This window comes from Cannabis sativa, chromosome 3 (genome assembly GCF_029168945.1).
Source record: "Cannabis sativa cultivar Pink pepper isolate KNU-18-1 chromosome 3, ASM2916894v1, whole genome shotgun sequence".
NCBI classification, from domain to species: Eukaryota; Viridiplantae; Streptophyta; class Magnoliopsida; order Rosales; family Cannabaceae; genus Cannabis; species Cannabis sativa.
This window is the reverse complement of record NC_083603.1, coordinates 70,774,544-70,792,189: the sequence shown is the minus strand read 5'-3', so window position 1 is coordinate 70,792,189 and position 17,646 is coordinate 70,774,544.

Here is a 17,646-nt window from a genome sequence, read left to right as displayed (position 1 = left end):
AGGGATTTTGTTGATGACTCACAATGCGAAAGCTGAACTCGCTAAGTGTTGGTTGCCTTGCACGGATTGGTGATTGCTTTGCTCTGGGCATGTTAGCGAGGCATCCTGCTCGGACTGCTCCCTCCGAGCAGATACTCCAAGTGGATTCCACGTGTCACCATTATGCGATGCCACGTCAGAGTGCAAAAATTGGGATAACATTTGCCCCCCAAGTCTGTACGGGACTTCCGAAGTTGGGTGTAGACTTCATCCGAGCTGCTTTCGCCTTTGGATGGTGACACATGTCAAGCGCGACTGTTCGAGACTCGATGTGAGGCTGACTTGGTGTCCCTTCGGTTTTCGGCTAATAAATGCTCTGACAATTAATATTTCGAAATCCAATTTTCTCTTACCACGGCTGACGACTGCACTTGATTATATTTGACTTCACATTTTTCCTTTTAAGGAGGGAAATTGAGGCGTCTGAGGTTCCTTTGAAATGATTACCTCTTTTTTGTGACTTGCCTATAAATACCAACCAACATTGGCACATAACTCATTTTCACCATCCTTCCTTGCTAAGTGAGTTCAGAGCAAAAAGAGAGGTTCTTGGCTTTAAGTTTCCTGAAGTGCCTTCATCGAAATTTCTTGTTGGATTGATGTTGTTCGAACCCAGATATCTGACTCTCAAGTAAGTTTTTGATTCTCTTTATGCTTATTTTTGCAAGTTTACATTTCGAATGCACCTTCGACTTTACTATAGAAATTATTTAGGAAACCCTAGGTTCAAAAACTCTACAATTCTCCTTTGTCATAGCTTCATGCGATTTTACTTTCCATAATGCTTGTTTTTTAAACTGCGTATCGTCTGTCTTTCATCTTGCTTATTCTAAGCTTCATGAAATTTTTTTCCCTAACTCGAGAACATTTCAAAATTCTTAAGTTTTGACTTTTCTTCGAACATTCTTGTTCTTGAATCTGTTGAGTACTCTTGGTCGACATATTTGCTTGTTTATCATTCGATATTGTGACCAAACACCCATCTTGTGTGTTGTCTTTTGTAGATGAACCCAGGTGAGTTTTGGGAGAGCGAACATCGGATCGACCAGGACCTGCTTCAACTTTTTCACGAGGATCATCCTCGTCTTCGTTCTAGCCCACCTTCTTCTAGTGAAGGACATTCTCCAAATCTTGTACCCAACCATAGAATGATGGCTCGTACAAAGAAAACAATGCGTCTGGCTGACGCATCTGATCCTTAAGTGGCTCGGCATGCCACTTTGCCCAACACCGAAGAGGATCTAGCCATTCAGGTGGAGGTGGATCATGAAGGGGACACTGAAGTCTAGCATATTGAGGAGCAGGACGATGTTCGTCCTATCAGTTCCTCCGAGGCGGAGGAGGAGGCAGAGGCTGAACCCCCAAACTACGGAGAGTATAATGAGGCTGGTGAGCCAGTCGATGCTGAGGGAGACGTCCTGGTTGAGGGCGTGGACTACGTCAGTGAGGAACTTACTGCTGTGGTTCCTCATAGAAGGCAAGGTGCCTTGGGCGCCAAGTGGGTAAGCCCTCTGTCTAAGGTTACTGAGGCGCGCCTTTGGATTCTCGACCGGGGCAGATACATGGGTGAATTGGATTGCTACATTCCCGCCCACAATAATGGGGTCGTAAACCTTGAAAGGGGGATGTGCACCTGGTCGGGTGCCCATGCCCAGCAAGGGGCGTTGATGCCTTTGCATCAATACTTCAAGAATGTGGCGGACTTCTTCGGCCTTTGCCCGTCATAGTTCACTCCTAAGGGCATTAAATATCTGTCTGCCCTCTTCGTCCTCTACGCTTCCCAGAAGTGGGGTATGCCTTCTCCTCATGAAGTCAGCTAGTTTTTTGATTTGAAGTCCACCCTAAGCAAAGCCAAGAGAACTATGGTTAAAACCATTCATATGGAACAACCAAAAGTTTTCTATTACAAAGACAAGAAAGGAAGTCTTGTTAATTAAGTCTACTCAATGGACTCAACAAAACTTCTTGTTCCTAGTATTATAGGTTTTAGTTTATCTAAACCTATGGAGCATTTTTGTAATGGCAATCTATAGAAGCTTCTCGACTTCTAGACATAGGTTTTATTTATCTAAGGAAAAGTTTCAACTATTCCAGAAAAGATAAAGGCCAAGAAAAGAATTCCTTGAATCAATAGTGAGAGGTCTAAAATATGCTTTGTTATGCATTAGACCAGACACCTACTATTCAGTGGGAGTAATGAGTAGGTATCAGATTAATCGACGAAAGGAACATTGGAAGACAATCAAGTAAACCTAAGATCAAGAAGAGGAACTATATGTTAGTCGATAAGGGTGGTATTTAATACTCTTAGACTACACCAAATCATATTTCTAGACTTGCCTTAGTGTTAGCAAGTCTGATGATGAGATGGTGATTACTCTCGGGGTGGAGTAGTGATTTTGGAGAAGTGTAAAAACCAATCTGAAGTCTAAGTCTACCAGAGAGACTGAATGTTAAAGTTGCAAGAAAGATACTGATTCAGTCTATGGAAAGTTCTATACATTTTTGGGATTGTATAAACATTTAATTAACTAATAGTGTTACTTCCTGACTAACGCAGAAGTAGTTGCCAAAAAAGTAAAGAATCCAGTATCCCTAGAGGAGTAGTGTAAAGACCGCTTAGTTTAATTTGGATATTAGCAGTTAATTATGATTTAATTATGAAAATTATTTATAGATATTTAAATAATTATTTATGCTGCTATTTTTGAATTCTGAAATGCATTTTATGTCATATAGTGAAATTTCATAATTTTGCATTTTCGGTGCCGGGCAACATGCAACTCATTGTTTGGCTCAGTAGAATCACAACTTAGCATGTTAGTATATTGGGACAGTTTATTAGACATTGGAAATGTCGGAATCGGTCGGGAATTTAGAATTTCCCAAAATACCCTTTAGTACCCTTTTATGTTATTTTAGTGTGGAGGGGAAAAATGGTCATTTTGCCCCAATTAAGTTTTGTCCTTTAGTGGACTTATTATTTGTTGTGAATGTGATTTATTAATGTTGTGGCTGAATAAGAAAGGAGTTAGGCATTTATTCTTCATTTTATTCAAAAGATAGAAAATTGGAAAATTCTAGAAATTGCTTTTCTCTCTTCCTCTCTCTTTCGGCCACTTCTTGAGCAGCTGGGATTTGTGTTATTTTTTCTGCATTTCCAGCAAGAATCTTCTTGATTTTGAGGTGCTTAAACTCTAGGTAATTCCTTGTAGCTTGTTCTTGGTATTTTCTTGAGTTTTTAAGGAAAAAGATGATAGTTTGCATGCTTAATTTTGGAGTGTTGTTGCTGCTGTGTTTGGGTGTTAATCTCAGAAGTTTAATCATGTTTATTTGAGTAGATTAGAGCTGGTTATGATGCATGTTACTTGCTTTAGTTCAAGCTTGAAGTTTTTACTAAAAACTATTATTTTTAAAGTGAAATGATGAAATCTGTTGCTGTACTTGTTGTAGATGTTTGTTGTTGTTTTCAGAGGTTATAATTGTTGGGTTTTATGCCCTAAATAAAACTCATTTCAATATAATCAGATTTACTTATTAATATAGATCAGAAATAACATTTAATGTTGCATGGTTTACATGATTTATTTCATGATTATATGTACATAATGTATGAATTCATCTGAAACCCTTTTCACATACTTGATCCTGTTTATTGTGTTGTCAACATATTGGAAAGTAAACATGACTATGTGAATAAAGTTTCCTAGATTTATCAGACACAGGGTTTTACTGATATGATAATCTATAACAGAGTTTACTTGCATTGGGAGAAATGCTATGTTCTTTCCAGAGCATTGGTTAAAGTAAAGCTCAGGTTGGATGCATGAAGTATGCATCGGAAGGGACCGATATTGAACTTTGACTTAGATTTATTAAACTTACCGTAATATCTATTCAAGTCAATATCGCCTAGTTGATCCTGGATCAAATGATCTTAATCCTGTTATGATTAGGCTCAATCTCAAGAGGCTATTCGTGTTCTTTGATTTGTTAGTTAAGCCTACTTTTGGGTCAGGGTGATACGTATAGTTTGGGAACACGATAGTGCAATTGAGTGGGAGCGCTAACATAAACATGGAATCTATAGCTTCTCTCTGGCGAATAGTAAGTAAAGGATGATCTCCTTTGAGCTTGACCAAACGAAAATAAATGGTGGAGTACTCATTTCACATAAGCTGAAATATCATTTGTACGAGGTTAAGTCTTTTAAGGATAAAATACATTGTAGGGTGTAACGGTAACGTAATCCCTTTACAGTGTAGATCATTCATATAGAGGATCATTGATCAAATTAGGATTATAACAATGGATAACTAATGATGTGTCTATATGGTGGAACATATAGAGCATTCTATATATTGAGAGTGCAATTCTAAGTTTTATGCGTGGATTCAACGAAGAATTAATAAGTCAGTGAATTTAGGTTATAAATTCTTGATCTGCTTATTGGAAGCTCGGTTATATAGACCCATGGTCCCCCACTAGTTGAGATAATATTGCTTGTAAGACTCATATAATTGGTTTTGATTAATCAATTATAATTCTCAAACTAGACTATGTCTATTTGTGAATTTGTCACTAAGTAAGGGCAAAATTGTAAAGAAAGAGTTTTAGGGGCATATTTGTTAATTATGATACTTTGTATGGTTCAATTAATAAATATGATAAATGACAATATTATTTAATAATTATTTATAGTTATTAAATAGTTAGAATTGGCATTTAAATGGTTGAATTTGAAAATTGGCGTTTTTGAGAAAATAAAAATAAAATTTGTGAAAACTGCAAAATCCAAGTAAGGCCCATTGCACAACATGGCCGGGCACTTGGGATGGTTTTTCAAATTGATATTTTCATTATTTTAATGTCAAATAATTCAAACCTAACCCTAGTGGAATGCTATAAATAGTTGGTGAAGGCTTCAGGAAAATTACACTTCTCATTTAGAAAAACCTGAGCATTCTCTCTATACCTGGCCGCCCACTCTCTCTCTCTCTCTTCTTCCTTAAGATTTCGAATACTTAGTGATTAGAGTAGTGCCCACACACAGCAAGTAATACCTCAATCATAGTGAGGAAGATCGTGAAGAAAGACTTTCAGCAAGGAGGAGTTTCAGCACTAAAGAAACAGAGAAAGAGATCCAGGTTCAGATATTGATAATGCTCTGCTACAGAAAGGAATCAAGGGCTAGATATCTGAACGGAAGGAGTCATTATATTCCACTGCACCCAATGTAAGGTTTCTCATACTTTATATGTGTTTATTTCATAATCGTTTTAGAAGTTCATATTTTGGGTGTTAATCAACATACTTGTGAGTAGATCTAAGATCCTGGTACAATAATTTCCAACAATAATATGCTTGATTAAGTAGTTTAAATCAGGTTGTGATGCATGTAGGTGAGCTTTAGCCAAGTTTGAGTTTTAAACTCAAAGCTTGGAGCTCACGTGGTGATTTTTGATTCTGTGTTTTCTGGGCTGTGTTATTGCTTTAGAAATGTTTATTGGGGTATTTAAAATAGGTCTGGAGAGTTTTGCATGGTTTGGGATCGAATTGAGTTGGATATGAATTTTTGAGTGTCTCCTACACTTATCCTGAATTCCGGTTCAGTGAAGCCTACAGCATCCGGTCTACCGGATGGGGCTTCCAGGAATTCCCAGAACTGGAATTCCAGTTGTAGAACTGGTCTACCGGTTGGGGAAAATTTGGGAACCCTAGTTCTTCCCATTTTTATGTTGTTTAGGGTATTTCCATGCTTTTTATCGATAGGGAAACTTCTAGTTTCTAGTTTAAGTCCCCGGGAAGTGATTTCGCGTATCACTTAGCAGTGTTGTGATTGTTATGGTTTAGGAGCCTGTAAATCGACGTGCAGTTCGTTCCACTCAGGTTGACCGGCACACCTAAATTCGGAATCGAGGTAAGATTAGTATAACAGTATGCATATGTATTACATGTTTAGCGTACATGTTAGGAAGCCTGTTAGATTACATTAGAAATGTATGTTGGCTTCATACCATCCGACTGTATGACATCGGTTAGGCAAGAGTATGACTAGCAGCTGGAGTATGACCAGTGTACCGAGTATAGGCTGATACTGTATCACATCGGTAAGGCTAGAGTATGACTAGCAGCTGGAGTATGGCCAGTGTACCGAGTATAGGCTGATACTATGGTTGGTGGTATTGTACTGTTTTACTGTATCACATCGGTAAGGCTAGAGTATGACTAGCAACTGGAGTATGACCAGTGTACCGAATATAGGCTGATACTGTAACACATCGGTAAGGCTAGAGTATGACTAGCAGCTGGAGTATGACCACTGTACCGAGTATAGGCTGTTACTTTGTCAAAAGTACCGTCGTACGAACGTTCGGGACTCAGTATCGTGTGGGACACGGCAGTTAGGGTTGTGGTCAGGGGTATGGGCATCTGATCATAACCTGGGATTTATGTATGATTATGATTTATGCTTTTCTTACTGAGTCTGTCAACTTACAGTGCTATGTTTATGTGTAGGTAAGGGCAAGGCTAAAGCTGAAGAACCGTGACGACGAGCCGATGAAGATTGTACATGTCGGGGCAGTTAGGCTTGGAGCGTACGATCCTCGGGGCAACAGCGCTTTTGTAGTTAGTCGTTGGGCGACAAGTATTTTGTAATAGACAGTAAACTTTTTGTAAAGTATTTTGTAATCGGGATCTCGAGTATTTTGTATAAAATATTATAAGTTTTAATTAAAAAGCAAAATTTTAATTAATCACGATTTCCATAAACCTCGTTGATTAGCAACGAGTTGCACAGTACGTTTAAAAATCACGTAATACGCCTATGCTAGTTAGGGTGTTACAAGTAGACATATAAAGAGGAATTTCACAATATCAAGGATTTTGTGATTAAGGAAATGTAATGGTGGAGGAAAGGTTGTATTGGATATAACATGTCAGATCCTATTACGGAGAGAATACTACATACTACACTTGGTCTGGATATCAAGGTGTTGAGATTATTTGAAATGCACTTTTTGTTTTATATTAGTGCAAGTGGGAGTTTGTTGGGTTTTGTGCCCTAAATAAAACCCATTTCAATATAATCAGATTTACTAATTAATAAAGATCAAAAATCATTTTATGTTGCATGGTTCACATGATTTATTTCATGATTATATTTAATGTATACATTCTATTAAGTCCAGAACATATGTATTTGTTGAAGATTATAGTGTTGTCAGCACAGTGGAATATAATCATGATTATATGTTCAAAAGTTTAATTCCTTGATTTGTCAGTTTACAAGATTTAGACAGGCATGATAATCAGCGATAAGTATACTTACACCTTGGATAAGTGTTATGTCCTTTCTAGGGCATTGGCAAAGTTTACCAGTATCGGATGTATGGAGTATACATTGGAAGGCACCGATATTGATCTTAGATAACATATCATAAACTTACCGTTATATCTTTCTAAGTCAATATCAATGGTTGATCTTAGGTCTATGGATCTTAATCCTTACATGGTTAGGTTCGATCTCAAGAGTGTTATTTGTGTTCTTTGATTTGTTAGTTAAGCCTACCTTTTGGTCTGGGTAATACGTACATTTTGGGAACAGGATAGTACAATTGAGTGGGAGCGCTAATCGTAGATATGGAATCTATAGCTTCTATTTGGACATAGAAGTGAAACGATGATTTCCTTCGAGCATGGCTAAATAGAGATAAATGATTGAGATCTCATTTTAGTAATTATATTACTTTACTGAAGTATCATTTATAGGTGGCTAAGTGTTTTAAGGATAAAATACATTGAAGGGTAGAACGGTAAATTTGTCCCTATTTAGTGTAGATCATCTATAAAGGATCCTTGACTATTAGGACTGTAACAATGGATAATCATAATGTATCTATATCGTGGTACATATAGAGCGTTCTATATAACAGAGAGTGTATTCAATTCCAAATCTATAGTGGAGCAAAGCGAAAGTAGTAAATTGAGAGTTTACTCATATAATTGATTTTAATTAATCAATTATAATTCTAAAATTAGACTATGTCTTACATTATGAATTTTCACTAAGCAAGGGCTTAATTGTTAAGAAAAGAGGTTTTGGTGTCAATTTGTTAATTAAGAGACTTTGCATTGTCTAATTAATAAATTACATAAATGAAAATTTTATTTAGGAATTAATTATAGTTATTAAATAAATAGTTTTGGCATTTATAAGGATTGAATTGGAAAATATGGAATTATTGAAAAGAAGAATAAGTGGTTGGAAAAAGTGGCAAAATTGTAACTAGACATTGGCTCATTTAATGTGTACGGCCAAGTGTGATTTTTGCCCAATTTTTTATTCTTTTTTAATCCATATAATTCAACCCTAAGCCCTAGTAGAAACACTATAAAAGGAACATGATACTCTCACTCATCCAACTTTTGTCAACTTGACTATTCAACCAAACCTAGATGAGAGAGTTCCTTCCTTAGTGATTCAAACCTCCTTCATTGTTCTTCACTTATTCAAACCCTTAGTGATGAGTGCCATGCCCACACATCGCAAGTCAAGTACTCAATCATAGTGAGTAAGACGGTGGTAACGAAACCCGAAGGAGAGAAAGAGATCCAGGTTCAGGTCCTGATAATGCTATGCGACAGAAAGGAATCAAGGGCTAGAGATCTTGAATGGAAGGAGTCATTATATTCCGCTGCAACCAATGTAAGGTTTTCTTAAACCCTTATGTGTTTATTTCCATTGTTTTAGAGAATTCATATTTAGGATGTTAATCAACATACTTGTTAGTAAATCTAGATCCTGGTAAAATATTTCCAACACCCCTTTGTGGAAGTATCAATATTTCCAACACCACTTTTGCACCGCACAGTTGATCTGTAGACGACCGGTCCACATGTAGTTTCCAGGTCGACCTGTCTTCACTGTTACTTGGCTGAGGTGTTTGTACTTGCTCGGGGTTGCTTTCCAATATGCTTTCTTCTTTGCCTGTGCACTATACCACAAAGTCTGCTAGGGCCTGGCCTTTGATTGTTTTTTGGGCTTGGAAAGTAATTTCATACTGACCTAGCTCCACTGCCCACTTGAGCAACCGTCCAGAAGCGTCCGGTTTTTGCAATATTTGGCGTAATATGGTTGGTTAGTGTACACCCGAACCAAATGAGCTTGAAAATAGGGCCTTAATTTTCTTTTTGCTAGAATAAGGCAATAAGCGAGTTTCTCTATCAACGGGTACCGGCCTTCGGCCTCAATGAGTCTTTTACTAATGTAATAGACTGGGTGTTGTATGTTGTTTTCTTCTCTGATCAGCACGGCACTCACAACTTGCTCTGTGACAGCTAAGTATATCCCAAGTTCTTCTCCGTCCAGAGGTTTCGAGAGTATGGGAGGCTTTGCGAGTTGCATTTTTAGCTCTTGAAAAGCTTTTTCACATTCGTCCATCCACTCAAATTGCTTATTTCCTCGCAGCATGTTGAAAAATGTAACACACTTGTCTGTTGATTTCGAAACAAATTTGCTCAATGCGGCGATTCTATCAGTCAAACTTTGTACTTCCTTGGTTCTTGTTGGCGATTTCATATCCAGGAGGGCTTGAATCTTCTCTTGATTGGCTTCAATTCCTCAAGCATTGACAATAAAGCCCAAAAACTTTCCCAAGCTGACTCTAAAGGAACACTTTAAGGGATTTAGTTTCATGTTGTACTTCTTGAGGACTTTGAAGCATTCGTCCAGGTCATCTATGTACCCCCCAGCCTTCCTGGATTTTACGAGCATGTCATCCACATATACTTCCATGTTTCGCCCGATCTGGTCTAAAACATCTTGTTTACCAATCATTGGTATGTGGCTCCAGCGTTTTTGAGACCAAATGGCATGACTTTGTAGCTATATAGACCCCTATCTGTTCTAAAACTTTTATGTTCTTGGTCTGGTGGATGCATTTTAATTTGATTGTACCCCGAATATGCGTCCATGAAGCTTAATATTTTGTGCCCGGCTGTTGCATCCACAAGCTGATCGATTCTTGGAAGTGGATAACAGTCCTTGGGGCACGCCTTATTGAGGTCTGTGAAATCAATACAAACTTGCCATTTTTTGTTCGGCTTGGGTACCAGTACGGGATTATCAACCCAAGCCGGGTAGATAGCTTCAATTATGAAATTATTGTTGCGTAGCTTTTCTACCTCTTCCTTCAGGGCTAGTGCGTGCTCTTTGTCCAATAGCCTTCACTTTTGTTGAACTGGCCGGAAGTTAGGATCAATATTTAGGACATGTGAAATTATAGAAGGATCAATTCTTACCATATCCTCATGTGACCAGGAAAAAACGTCCAGATTTGCTCTCAAAAATTTTATCAACGCTGATTTTACTTCAGCAACAAACCTTTTCCAATTTTTAGTTTCCTGGCCGGGATATCTGGATTGATCTCGATCTCTTCCAGTTCTTCCACAGGTCCAACATTATTGCTTGGGTCCCCAAGTCGAGGATCCACATCTTCATCCCCACCTTGGGAACTTCCCTACTTAGGAATGTTTTTTCCCTTGGTTGTGCTCTGGCTAGAGGATACTTCCTTTTTAGCCTTAGCCACGGCAAGGTTGTAACATTCCTGAGCAATCTAGTGGTTTCCTCTTAGACACCCTACCCCATTCTTTGTTGGAAACTTTAGGCATGAATGAAATATCAACGTAACAGTTTTTAAGTAGTATAAGACTGGTCGGCCCATCATGACGTTAAAGGCTGATGGAACGTCTAATACCAGGAATTGTGCCATTATAGTTATGCTCATCAGAGCTTGCCCAACAGTGAGGGGTAGACGAATTTGCCCTAGAGGTGCAACTCCTTGGCCAGAGAAACCATATACAGGCCTAAGACAGGGGATTAGATCTTTGAGCTGAAGCCCCATCTTTTCATATGTGGTCTTGAGTAAGATGTTGGAAGAGGCTCCATTATCTAGCATAGTTCTGGCTACAATCTTGTTGGCTATCTAGACCTCCACGACCAACGGGTCGTTGTGCGGAAATTTGATTTTGACAGCATCTTCGTCGTTGAATGTTATGGTAGGCCCTCCTGCCCTTGGGATTTTTAGCTTCCTCTCTTCTACGGCCAAGATCACTTCTTCTTGCTCGTGCTAGACTGTTCCAGCATACCTCTCCCGAGCTTTGCCTGAATCTCCAGCTATGTGAGGGCCTCCAACAATGACGTGTTGATGCCCATCGACAGGTGGTGGTAGCAAGTCTTGGTTGTTATCGCCCCTCTGATTTTGATCAGTCTTGACATACTTCTGTACGTGTGGGTTGTTTTTTCTTATCAGAAATTCAATCTCCCATTTCAAATTGTTGCATTCATTGGTGTCGTGGCCGTAGTCTCCATGAAAACGAAAAAACTTGGTCACGTCTCTCTTGCTGACATCTTTTTTCATGGGTGCAGGCTTCTTGTACGAGGCTAATGATTGAGTGGCCATGTAAACACTTTCTATGTCCTCTGTCAGGATGGTAAATGCAGTATACTTAGTTGGATTCTCCCGGGGAGCTTGTTCAGTTTTACCGGTGAACTTTCCCTTTTTTCCATTCCCTTGCCTATTATTGTTTCTGGACCGTTGACCATTTGAACTTGAATAGCTTGGGTAATGGGGAAGTTGGGCGGATGTTCCAGTAGAAGGAGCATTTGACTTGCTAGGTTTTTGCTCACATACTGCCCACTGGATAGCCTCTTTGAGTTTGATAAAACCTTCTGCACAATCAAGGAAATCACTCATCAAGGCTACTACGCTGTTCTTCCTTATGTCCTTCAAAAGTTCACCAAGGACTTCAATGCCCCCCAGTATCGCGGACAAATTCCCGTCTTCAGTTACCCGCAAAACCTTAGTCGCCTCGGTCATGAATCTGCTGATGTAGGCTTGGAGAGGCTCTCCTGGTCTTTGCTTTACCTCGACTAGATCTCCTAAGTGCAATGGGAGTTGATGAGAGGAGGAAAATTGTGCATGGAACTCCGAGGAGAAAGCCTTCCACGAGTTGAACTTTCTCGGGGCCAACTTGAAATATCATTGTGTTGGGTTTTATGCCCTAAATAAAACTCATTTCAATATAATCAGATTTACTTATTAATATAGACCAGAAATAGCGTTTAATGTTGCATGGTTCACATGATTTATTTCATGATTATATGTACATAATGTATGAATTTATCTGAAACCCTTTTTACATACTTGATCCTGTTTATTGTGTTGTCAACATATTGGAAAGTAAACATGACTATGTGAATAAAGTTTCCTAGATTTATCAGACACATGGTTTTACTGATATGATAATCTACAATAGAGTTTACTTGCATTTGGAGAAATGCTATGTTCTTTCCAGAGCATTGGTTAAAGTAAAGCTCAGGTTGGATGCATGGAGTATGCATCGGAAGGGACCGATATTGAACTTTGACTTAGATTTATTAAACTTACCATAATATCTATTCAAGTCAATATCGCCTAGTTGATCCTAGATCAAATGATCTTAATCCTGTTATGATTAGGCTCAACCTCAAGGGGTTATTCGTGTTCTTTGATTTGTTAATTAAGTCTACTTTTGGGTCAGGGTGATACGTACATTTTGGGAACACGGTAGTGTAATTGAGTGGGAGGGCTAACATAAACATGGAATCTATAACTTCTATCTGGCGAACAGTAAGTAAAGAATGATCTCCTTCGAGTTTGACCAAACGAAAATAAATGGTGGAGTACTCATTTCACATAAGCTGAAATATCATTTATACGGGGTTAAGTGTTTTAAGGATAAAATACATATTAGGGTGTAACGGTAACGTAATCCCTTTACAGTGTAGATCATTCATATAGAGGATCATTGATCAAATTAGGATTATAACAATGGATAACTAATGATGTGTCTATATGGTGGAACATATAGAGCATTCTATATATTGAGAGTGCAATTCTAAGTTTTATGCGTGGATTCAACGAAGAATTAATAAGTCAGTGAATTTAGGTTATAAATTCTTGATCTGCTTATTGGAAGCTCGGTTATATAGACCCATGGTCCCCCACTAGTTGAGATAATATTGCTTGTAAGACTCATATAATTGGTTTTGATTAATCAATTATAATTCTCAAATTAGACTATGTCTATTTGTGAATTTGTCACTAAGTAAGGGCAAAATTGTAAAGAAAGAGTTTTAGGGGCATATTTGTTAATTATGATACTTTGTATGGTTCAATTAATAAATATGATAAATGACAATATTATTTAATAATTATTTATAGTTATTAAATAGTTAGAATTGGCATTTAAATGGTTGAATTTGAAAATTGGCGTTTTTGAGAAAATGAGATGCAAAAATGATAAAACTGCAAAATTACAAAAAGTGAGGCCAAAATCCATATTGTATAGGGCCGTCCACTTTTATAGGGTTTTTCAACTGATATTTTCATTATTTTAATGCCAAATAATTCAAACCTAACCCTAGTGGAATGCTATAAATAGATAGTGAAGGCTTCAGGAAATTTACACTTAACTTTCTACTTTTTCCTTCAGAGAAAAAAACCTGAGCCTTCTCTCTCTATACCTAGCCGCCACCTTCTTCTCTTTCTTCTTCCTTGAAATATCGAACCGCTTAGTGATTAGAGTAGTGCCCACACACAACAAGTAATACCTCAATCATAGTGAGGAAGGTCGTGAAGAAAGACATTCAACAAGAAGGCGTTTCAGCACTAAAGAAGGAGAGAAAGAGATCCAGGTTCAGATATTGATAAAGCTCTGCTACAGAAAGGAATCAAGGGCTAGATATCTGTACGGAAGGAGTCATATTATCCCGCTGCATCCAATGTAAGGTTTCTAATACTTTATATGTGTTTATTTCATAATCGTTTTAGAATTTCATATTTAGGGTGTTAATCAACATACTTGTAAGTAGATCTAAGATCCTGGTAAAATAATTTCCAACAACTAGCCTCAGAGCTATGGTAATTGATTTGCTTGCAAGAAATTTGGACTTAAAACGATTGTTTCATGTTTTGGATGGTATCATGTTGTTTTGAGTGTTGTTTGATGATTGATTGATGTTTGTGAATTTTCGTGAAAAATAATTGAATATCTGTTTCTGGAATTATTTTATTGGATACTATGGAAAAAATTAAACAATTTACTTTTTTACAGAGCTTAATTTCGATTTAATTTGAATTAGTTATGATTTTTTGAAGTTTCGAATAATATCAGGGTGACATCACTATGCCACGCGCGCGTGGATGGCCTAAATCCTCGGCCAGAAGCGTGTTAGGACAAGTTTTTTTCTGAGAACACGCGCATGGTGTGTCTGAAACACCATTCCGCCCACGGAAATGCTGCTGGGCTCCTCCAGCGCCGAGATTCCTTGGCTGTGCACCCTTCCATGCGCGCACTCGCAATTTTTTCATTTTTTTTTCGATTTTTCCTGCTATTTCATGGATTTAAGTTCCGATTTTTTGTGTAGTTTTGTATTTAGACATTTACTATTCCTATTTCAATTCTAAATATCATAATTAAATTTATTAATTTTTTTTTAAATTAATTCATGATATTAGTGTAATTTGAATTTGAAAATAGTAAATATCTATATTTTTGCTTAATTATCTATCTTATTTTTAAATTTAATTATATCTTATCTTATTTTTAAATTTCAGGTTAGATATTAAATTTTTTAAATAATTTGACCTTATGTAAATATAAAATAAGATAACTATAATCATGATATTTTAAATAGATGTAAGATATTTTGCTAACTTTTAAATTTTTTTATTTTATTTAAATGAAATCATAAAATCTGAAAAAGATATTTATTTATCATTTTTATTTTTATTGAATATTTAATTTATAAAATAACATTAAATTTTAAAAGGTAGTTAGCAAATTTTGAAATGAGATTTAGGTTAGTTGAAACCTAATTTTTCAAAATTGTAGGTTTAATTTTAAATATTATTTTATTAATTTCAAAAATATTTAATTTTTTTTTATTTTTCGAAAATAATTTTTTTATTATTATTTAATTAATTTTTCGAAATTATTTATTTAAAATTAAATAAATCCTACATCCAACTATCCAGCTAACTTTGTTGCAGGAGTATGTGTTTTTAGCTTGTTTGTAAGTTTTTAAAACCTATTATTGCTTGATTGCAAATAGTCATGGTTAACTTGTTGACAGATCCAATGATCTGATTTTAACTCATGGCTCCCTTGGTCTTAGCTTGTTTGTAAGTTTTTAAAACCTATTATTGCTTGATTGCAAATAGCCATGGTTAACTTGTTGACAGATCTAATGATTTGATTTTAACTCATGGCTCCCTTGGTCAAGTAAATAATTTGTAATAGATATATTTACAATCTTCGTTCATCTATGTATGACCTAGCAACATGATAGGATACATCTAAATTGTGTGCCTGTGTGAGCCTATGTGTTTAATTTTATTATAGATGCATATAGGTTGTTGTTGCTAAATAAAATATCATAGTTTTTGATAGATTTTATTTAGGCCCATTTAGCTTTGGGCCTATTCAATTAATAACAGTTGTTCATTTTAAGGTTAAATTCCTCTCTTTTGGGCCTTGTGTGAGAGTTGGGAGCCATAGTAGTGGGTACGACATACTGAACCCAGCACCCCCTCACATGAACCACCCCAATTGTGAAGGCCCATTTGCCTGATTTGAATAACTGTACTAGGTTAATTAAATTAGTTTAACCTAATAAAATTTCTTAGCAACATAATTAATTTCATTTATTTTGAAATTAATTTAAGAACGCCATAGTTTAAAGAATTTTTATTCTAAGCTAAACTATATGTATTTTCTTGTATTTAATTAAATATAGAATTATAACCAACTAGATTCTTTCTGAAGCTTAATTTGAATTTTTCATTAAATATTCCTATTTAAGTTGAAAATTAGTTATCACTAACTAATCAACTTAAATCTGAACATCTTTTAAATTTCAAATTTCAAAATTATGTTAAGGAATTTTAGGAATTGGTTATTAAGATTCTTTAGATATGTTTTAAGTTGATATTTTTTCAAATATTAACTTAAAATGGAATATTTTCAAATTAAGTGGTTACAACTTAATTTTTGATATTTAGTTAAATTTAAATTTGAAAATATTTATGTTCTAGATTTTCTCTAATATAACTTAAATTAGATATTTTTTCAAATTTTGTGGAAAAGATACTTAGTCAAATAAGATATTTTCTAGATAGTTATTTCTAGACTAACTTATTATTTCTAATATTAAATAGGAAAATATTATACATTGTGAAATTAATTTTTTAAATAATTAATTTTGGTACAATTTATTTTAAGTATATTTTTCCTAGTATTAAACTAGAGATTGATAATTAAGCCTTCTCTACACTTAATTATTTGTTTCTTGAATTTAATACATTTAATTAAATTGATAATTAAATATCTAAGATGATTTTCATCATGATACTTAAATATTTCTTTTTCATGACATTTAATTAAATAGAAAATTATTTTTATTTGAAATTTATTTTTTCAACTTAGATTTAAATAATTTTCAAAATATATATTTTTTCTTTATTTTATTAATCAATTTTTGCAATTACATTTCATAATGCAAGATGATTTTGAATTTATCTTGAAAAATAGATTAAGTTGTAAATTAATTATTTATTTTAATTAATTCTTGGATCAACTTAAATCAATGATTTTTTTCATTTATTGATTAATTTAAAAATAAATGAATTAAAGTGTATTATTAGAAATTGAATTAATTAGTCAAAGGAAAATCTACATAGGTGATATTTTTGCTGGAAGTATTTTTCCAAGTAATTATTATTTAATTATTTCGAAAATATAAAGTTTTTATACTTTCTTTTTCAAAATACAATAAATATATTCTCATGAAAATTTATTTTGAGTTGCAAATTAATTTAAATTAATACAACTTAAATAATTTTCTTAATATTTATATTTCAAAATTACTACTGAGATGGAAATAATTCAACTTATTTCAATCACCATCTAAGTATAATTTTATAAATATTAAATTAAATTCTAATTTACAATTTTAATTCTAAATTCGATATTTAATGAATATATTTTAATATAAATAATAATGAAAATACATTTAAAAGAATGAGCTTTATTATTAAGATTTTCGATCGCCATTGTTGGTTTTACATAGCGTTTGTTTTAGTGGGTAATCCTCCCTAATGGAGGAATGTTCATTAGCCATTTCGCACCGTTTAATCTCAGAAGATAAGTAGTTTGTAAGTGTTTTATATGGTATGGATCACCCTAATTGTGGCGACCATATTTGACTTGCAAAATATGAAACAATGGTAGAAGCTCATAAGATAGAATAGCCTTGACTCTCGCCTAAACGGGACAACGCAGGATTCCAATCTTGATCGAATAAAAGGTTGCTAAAATGTTTAACATTTTAGATGAGCTGACAACTCTATTCAATGGATGGTAGCTTTGACTCTCGCCTAAACGGGATACTGATATCAGTTTTCTGAAAACCTTGGAATTTATTTAGGATTGTATGTTTTAGTATTTTCACTTGTCATTCCTACTTGCTATATGTTTAATAATTTCTGAATTGTGTATGAA